This window comes from Marmota monax, unplaced genomic scaffold (genome assembly GCF_021218885.2).
Source record: "Marmota monax isolate L192 unplaced genomic scaffold, Marmota_monax_Labrador192_F-V1.1 WCK01_AAM20220418_F8-fsc00118, whole genome shotgun sequence".
NCBI classification, from domain to species: domain Eukaryota; kingdom Metazoa; phylum Chordata; class Mammalia; order Rodentia; family Sciuridae; genus Marmota; species Marmota monax.
In genome coordinates, this window is record NW_026695231.1 from 122,286 (window position 1) to 130,458 (window position 8,173).

An 8,173-nucleotide genomic window follows, 5' to 3' on the forward strand; every position below is an offset into this window, starting at 1 on the left:
TTCCATGTTTCTAGAACATGGCCTAGGAACTACATTCCTAATAAGCATCTCAGGAGATTGTGATATCAAGGGGCCCAAATACATTTTGAGAGACAACTGCCTCATGACTTTCTAGTCACCTCTTGGGGAAATGTCTCAGATCTACTCTGAAGACCAACGCTGACATTTGCTGTCCTCATGAGTATGATACAGGACGCGGGAGTCTAATGGCAAACTTCTGGGTCTCACTCAAGAAGTTGGACACTTGACGGCCCCAAAGAGAAATGGACCTGGAACTTAGCAGACAGGATTCTAGCCTGGAATTCTCAAAGCCAATCATGCAGCCAAGGTGGTCTGTACCAGGACATTTTGCCCCTGTTGATGTACGAGCCTTTGGGAACACCTGAGAGATGAGTTCTTATGTGTCCACTGCTTCCCGCATCAGCATGCAATGGAGGGGGGCTGGAATTCCACTCTTTAGACCCCAGTCTCTTTGGTAGGTCAAAGTCTTCAAATTCAGGCCGGAACTTTCCAGAATTGCTCTTTTCCCCATTTCCCTCCCTCAACCCTGACTGCACCAAAGCATAGTTTTTCCTCCTGGCTTCGAACTTATTACTTCTTCCAGGACAACTCTGCCTGGTTCCCTGGCCTGCACTTCAAAGGCTGCCTCCACAGCCAGCAGGAGAAACTATGAATATGATTATGTCTCTCTATTATTTAGAGATTCTGGACCAGATTGTGCCAGGATGGTGTGTACAAAACTCTGGGCAGCCTGCACATGTTCCAGAGAGGTGGATGTAGCCCCAGGGGAGGGGCATATGCTGGCATGTGAATTTGTATCACTGGCACAGATCCTTGGAAGTCCCAAACTGTGGGGAGCAGTGACTTGGCTCAGGATCTCTGACTGTCTTGCAGCAGGAGCCTGTGCCTGCTCTGGGAACTTCTTGTGCAAAGGTGCAAGACAAGATTGCCCAGTTGCTAAGCTGGGGAGGTAGCTCAGTGGTAGAGTGGTCGCCTAGCACATGCTTGGCCCTGGGTTTGATCTTCAGCACCACATAAAAATAAACAGAATAAGGGTATTTTGTCCAATTATAACTAAAAAATAAATATAAAAAAGAAATCTTAAAAAAAAAAAAGATTGCCCAGTTGCTGTGGGGACGCTCTTCTTAAAGAGGTTTTGTACAAGGTACAGGACCATCCATCTTGACCCTGAGTTCAGACACCAGCTACCAGGGGTAGAGATTTATAAGGACAAAAAGATAATTATAATTAGTCTTTGTCCTTCAGCCTACCTGCTTTGAAGAAACTTCCTCACCAAAAAAAAAAAAAAAAAACCCTTTTGATGATAAAACCTATATAATAAACATGCTGAGCCAGCTCTGGGTCACTGTTTCACCACCAGAGAATGGTGTCCCACCTGCTCCCAGATTTCCCCTCTGTGAGTCTGTCTGTCTTTTCCAATCTCCCATCGCCCTTCACTGGGTTCTGAATTCATGGCTGTGCAGGTTGCAGCACCAAGTCTCACTGCCCCATACACCCCCTACCCCCACATTTGCTTATAATGTTTTCTTTGACTTAAAAGCTTCTGTCCTCCTTTTAAAACTCAGCCTAAGCACACCTCTGCCAGGACACCTTCCTCCACTCCACTCTGGGATCCCCTGTAACCTAGATTGGCCTGTGCACCTGCTTGGCTGTATATGTCTATTTATGAGCTTGCCACCCCAACAGGAGCATCCTGAGGGCCCAGCACAGGCACACGCTAAGAGTGACCAGACTGTCCAGGTGGCCTTGTACTTTCTTGTTTTTTTGCACTGAAAATTCTATATCCCAAGAAGCTCCTCGGCCCTGCACAAAACCTGAGGAACTGCACAGTCCAGGGCGCTTCCCAGCTGGAGGGCCTCAGGCATGATGAGGGGACCTGTGCCACCCTAGGATGAGGTAGGAAGGAAGGAGTGTGAGTATTGTATTGGGAGGAGATAAGGCTGAAGGGAGGAGGTCCATGGGATAAAGGAGGTGGTTGGCTCTTTACCAGTCCCCACAAGTTCAGCTTCAGCATCACCAAGGGGAAGCTCAATGCTTTGTCTACAGTAGGTGCTCAGCCTATTGGAGCATGTTGATATCAGTACAAATTGTGAAGTTCTTCCCCAAATCCAAGTTCCTCCCACTGCATGACAACCTCTCTGTACTCTTTCTTAGGGAGATATTTCTCTGCATCCCAGAATGCCAGTCAGTAGCCCCCCTCTCTGTACTCAGGCTTGGAGCTTCACCCCTTGCTGAGGGCACTGGGCCAGCTCCCTTGCCATGACAGGGAGGAGGAGGAAACAAGGCCCTGGAGCATGGAACCATTGGAAAGCTATTAGTATAAGGCCAGCTGCTACCGAATGTCCCAGAAGGGTGATCAATGGAGTTCACTGACCTGCAGAAGAGCAGAGCAGAGTGGCCTGACCAGCAACCCAGGTCTCTAGAGGTGGAGGTCGTGCAGAGGTCATCCAGCTCAGGTCCCAGCCTTATTCTGGGCTGAAGACCTCCTGCAATCACCTCCTCAGCAGCTTCCAGGAGGAAAAGCGAAGGGGCCTGAATAAAGCTAGCCCACCCACCTGGCTTCCTTTGGGAAGCTTTTTCAAGACCAATCTCCCAAAAAGCCTGGCCTGCCTGCTACCCCCATCCCCTCAGCCACCTGAGGTGCTGCTGCAAGGTGCCAACGCTGGAAATACATACCCAGAGATTAGTCCCCAGGGGACAGCGAGTGTCCTGGCTCCAGGATGTGAGGACCAGAGAGCCTCTGTGGGGCCCAGGGAACCCAGCAGACTTCTCTGACAGATGGTGGCTTGGAGTGCTCTAAAGCCTCAATGATTAAGGCCTGGAATAGGCTGCCCCACATCTGTGGGGGCAGTAACTGACCAGGCAGAGGCTGGCCCTGCAGGCTCTGTCCAGGACATCAAATGTAATCATTGCCTGGAGGATTATTTCATACCATATCAGGTCGGTCATCTTTTATGCTCCATTTCACAGTCTGAGAGCCAAGTCCATGTGTAACCTCTCTGTGCCAGATGCTGCTTTCTTCTCTGGGCTCCTCGGCCACACAGAGCTGAGGAACGTTGCTCAAGCTTCCTGGGGAGTTTGCAAACAGCGGGTGCAAGGAGTTGATGACCCTGGGGGAAACCCTCCGCTAATGGGAGCCTGGGTAGACAAAACCCCCACAGAGCCTTTCGAGGCTCATTCTATTCAGCTCAGGTAAGATTGAGCCCTGTGAGATAATACATGAGATAACCAACTTTAAAGGAGAAAAACCATTCGGCTCTCAGTTTTAGAGGTTTCAGTCCATGGTCGGTTGGTTCTGTTGCTATTGGGCCTGTGGTGGAGGGAAGCTGCTCAGCTCATGGTGACCAAGAAGAAGAAGAAAAAGAAGGAGGGGGAGCAAAAGGAGGAGGAGGAGGAGGAGAAAGAGACCAGGGTCCCATTATTCTTTCTAGGGCACACCCCAAATGACTTGACTTGCTTCCATGAGGCCCAACATCCAAAAAATTCCACTATCTCCTAATAACACCAGGGGCTCGTGACCAAGCCTTGGATTTTTTTCTTTATTGCACTGGGAATTGAACTCAGGGCCTCATGCATACTAGGTAAGCACTCCGTCACCGAGGTACCTCCCAGCATTTTTTATTTTATTTTGAAACAGGATCTCATTAAGTTGCCCAGGTTGGCATTGAACTGGTCATCCTCCTGCCTCAGCCTCCTGAGTAGTGGGATTATAGGCATGTGCCACCATGCTGGATGTGACCAACCCTTTAACACACAGGGTCTTTAGGGGACGTTCCAGATCTAAACTATAGCAAGTCCCATCCCAACTGGTCACAGTGGTGTCAGCTCAATAACATCTTTGAGTTGGATGAGTTTTCTTGGTTTCATTTTCCCCAGTCCCCTGTGCCTGGTTTTGTGGGTCATTTCCAAGTGAGTGGCCTGCACATAAACCCTGTCCCATTCCCTTTTTTGGGGGGAAACTCAACCTAAGACACAAGTTTACTTCCTCAGATACCAACAATATCCCATTATGCCAAACTCGGGTTTACTAATAATATCTTACATGGGTATAGCACTTTACAGTTTACAAATGTCTCATTCCACTTACTATACTTGTGCAACCAATGGCACAAAATTTAGTGCTGTGGATCGGCCACCCATTGGGCTCAGTGGTTTTTGGGTGCTGGAAACTCAGCAGATGAAGTGGGGATGGCTTTTTTGTCCCTGATGTCCAGGGCCCAGCTGGAATGATGAAGGCTCTCTCCCTCCCTCCCTCACTTCTAGAGGGTGATGCTGGGCTGTCCCTCCTTTATGCCTCTGAAGTTAGGCAGCATCATTTCTACTCACCACACTAGCCACAAAGTCCGTCCCAAGTCAAGGGGCATGGGGCCATTTTGGGAAATACTGCCCCCATGGTTCCCTCTCACATTATCCCATTCACTTCTCATGGATGGACTGAACCTTATCATCTTTGAACCTGCAGTGCTTAGGCTGATGCCTGGCACAGAGCAGGTGTATGTGCAGCAAACCACAGTGCCTTGTGGAGACAGGTTTGAGTCTGCATCTGAATCCTGGTTTCATCACTAGGACCCTGGAGAAGCTAGTTAGCTTCCTGAGGCCTGTCCTCTAACCAGAAGGTGCTGTACTCACCGTCTCCCCTGGACCTTTGCACATGCTGTTCACTCTGCCTGGATGCCTTTCCCCCTTATCACATTGCCTGCAAACCCCCGTCTTAGCTTAGATACCACTTCATCAAGGAAGCTTCCTCGGACCCCCTCCTTGCCGAGACAGGCACATGTACCCAGCATACCCCTGTGGTGGCATGGATCCTGTGGAACTGTAATTGTGTTTTATTTTATTTTATCTGTCTCCCCACAAGGCTGTCACTTATGCTGATCACAGCTCTGTCCTTATCACCTAGCACAGTGCCCACCCAGCTCCTTCAAGGTTCGAGAACACAAATGAATGGGCAAATGAACACATGGTGAATGAATGAACAGGTGAAGGTGCCCCCCACTCTGCCCCGCCCCCCACAGCCCTCTCCCATCAGGGTTGTAAACTGAAATGCCAAAGCCGCTCCTGGAGCATCAGAACAGTTCCCAGCCCTCCTGCCAAGGTCTCTGGCAAAGCCTGCTTGGACATTGCTTCTAGGATCACCCCTGGACCAACCTCGCCTGAGCGTTTCCATAGCCTCATCATCTGGAGAATGTATAAAAATAGTAAGTGGTTCCCCTGGCAACCACCACAGCAAATGGTAACCAGCATGGGTGGCTGGGAACTCTGCCTGAGCGGGGGAGCAAACAAATGCTGCCCTCACTGGTCACTCCCAATCTTGGCTGCTCAGGGGCCACCTGAGCTGCCTCTCCTTGCCACTGGCTCCCTGGAGACCACCTTCTCTGAATCCCAAAGGGGAAAAAATGGGCTGGAGGAGCTGCTCTGCCCACCATTCATCCCTGCCTGTCCCCGTGCTGACACCTCATCCTCTCCCTGTGGGGCCTCTTCTGGCTGCCCAGTCCAGGGCCTTACCTCAGGGATCAGAAAGTCTCAGAGAGTCTTGCTGCTGAGGTTCCACTATCAGATGTGTCCAGGGGTGTCCACCATGCTGAGCTCGTCCAAACCACCCCCACCCCAATGGTTGGGGTCTCTGCCCAGGTCTTCAGTCTCCTGGCTCTGGACACTCCCTGCCCTCCATCAGGGTGGATGCAGGCCTAGCTCCCTTTTTCCTTGTTTCTTCTTCTTAACCTTTACTCTGATCCTTCATTTAACATGTACTTATTGTGCTCTAGTCCTCACAGAATTCTGTGGTGAATAAGACAATGTCCTTTGAGAGGGCCTCCCTGGACTAAGGACATGCTTGTTACCTTAGACAGACCCAGTGACATCACCCAAAGGGACACAGTGGGAACCAGGCCCACCAGTGGGAGCTCATAGCTTGATGGTGGCAGCTGCAAGCCACCCCAAGATATGAGAAGGTGACAATGGCCAGGGGGTTCGGTGACAACCACATGGAGAACAGGCCATAAGTAGCTGGGTTCTTGGACATATTCCTGGTACTGCCACTTGGAATCCTGAGGTGGAGGATTTGATCTCCCTTAAATACATCCCGTGTCCTCCCGCCTGACCCATTAACCATGACCCTTTCCTTAATTGTCATTTAACAGGAACAATGGCCAGCGTCTCGTTGGGGGGTTCCTCCTCCTGGCCAGGGGAATCTAAGCCACCCTAAAATTTAAAATCTCAAATAATTAGTGAATAACAAAACACAAATATTCAGAAATATATTTACAAAAGGCGAAGCCCCTGATAGATCTAGTCCACGTGGGTTTTGGAACTAGACAAAGAAAAGATGGCTCCAGTGGTTTATTTAAGGGGTTCATCAAAGGCAGGAATGAGCTTTCAAGGGCAGAATCTTGCTTCATGATGTCTTGCAGTCAGCATGTTGATTGGCATCTTGGCAGGTCACACCCATCTCAGGTGCTGTGTGAGCCATGGCAGAGCAGGATAGAAATTCACATTGTCCCTGGGCAGTTGACCAGAAAAAATGTCCACCGGTCATTCCCAGACACCAGATGTCTCTATCCACTAGGCTTCCATGTGCGGTGACCCACATGCAATCCATGGACGACTTGTGACAGTCCTAACCCTCTCCCAGATTCATACCACTCTATTCTGTATACCATTTCTTCAAAACTCAGGCAGGTTTTTTTCTGTTAAATTAAATTTAAGGGAGCCCATTGACTTGGACTGGGTTCCTGCACTAGGTCCCAACTCTCCAAACCAAAATGGAGTCATTCATGTTAAGGTTTCATGTCACTAAACCAAAACCTAAGCTGTTTACTGGTAAGACCTTCCCTTTGAGAGATGAGGAGAGATGATGGCCAAATCCAATAAAAAGCCAACAAAATCCCCTAGAAGGAAAGTAACTTTGAAATGACCAACCTGCTTGCTGCTTGTTTCTTTCTTTAACCTTTTCTCCTGTAAAGTCCAGTTGTCTGATCAGTTCATAGGTGTTCTTTTCTATTTAATGGACTGGATGCTGCCTGTGTTCATGAGTTGCTAATAAAATCTATTCGAATCTTTGAAACTCTACTTATTGTAAATTTGTTCTTTGATACTTCTCACAATTTATTAATCGCATCAGATGTTAGGGTTTGGAATGAAATGTTATAGTATGGAATGTCCCCCAAGAGCTCATGTATTGAAGGCTTGGTCCCCAATACAGCAATATCCAGAGGTGGGGCTTTGAGGAAATGATTGGATCGTGAGGGCTCAAGCCTCTAGTGGATTAATCCATTGATAGCTGAATGGACTATTGGGAGGTGGTGGAAACTGTAGCGGGGGTGGGAGGGCATGGTTAGAGGAAGTTACTGGGGTGTGTCCTTGGGAACTATATCTTGTCCCTGATTTCTTCCCCTCTCCCCTACAACCCCTTTCTTTGATTCCTGGGAGCTGAGCAGCTTTCCTCTCCTATGTCCCTCTGCCATGATGTTCTACCTCAACTCGGGTCCAAAGAAGTGGAACCAGTTAACTGATGGAACACTTCTGATACCATGAGCCAAAATACACTTTTCCTCCTTTGTTTTGGTCAGGTATTTTGGTCACAGTGACCAAAAACAAAAACAAAAACCTGACTAGACATACTACATACTAGACACACATGCCCATTTATCACAAAACCGGATGTGTATGTCATGCCTACCATGTGAACAGCACTGCCCTGGGTGCTGGGGTGGGGTGGGATAGAATGGGAGAATGGAGGAACCAGCCGTTCTCTCCCTCCCTCCTCCCTTTTAGTGTCATTGTATTTTTTATTCCTTTAATTAATTTATTTATTTTTATGTGGTGCTGAGGATCAAACCAGGGCCTCACACATGCTGGCCAAGCGCTCTACCACTGAGCCACAACCCCAGCCCCCACAGCCTTGCTTTTAAGGGTCTTCAAGGAGAATCGCAGTGAACTGAGTTGTAAAGTGGTTTTCCTAGGATCAGGAGCTGGTCATCTATGAGGACACTCCCACCCCTGACAATGGGTTCACACACTGGTAAGCTATGGGCAGGAGGTTGCTGACCGTTTGGAGGGGTTTCTGCAGAAAGTTCCAATCTGTTCTGGCCCACCAGCCACCACCTGCATGTGACCACAGCGCTCTCTGGTGGTTGGTTCACAGAAGTCTCCA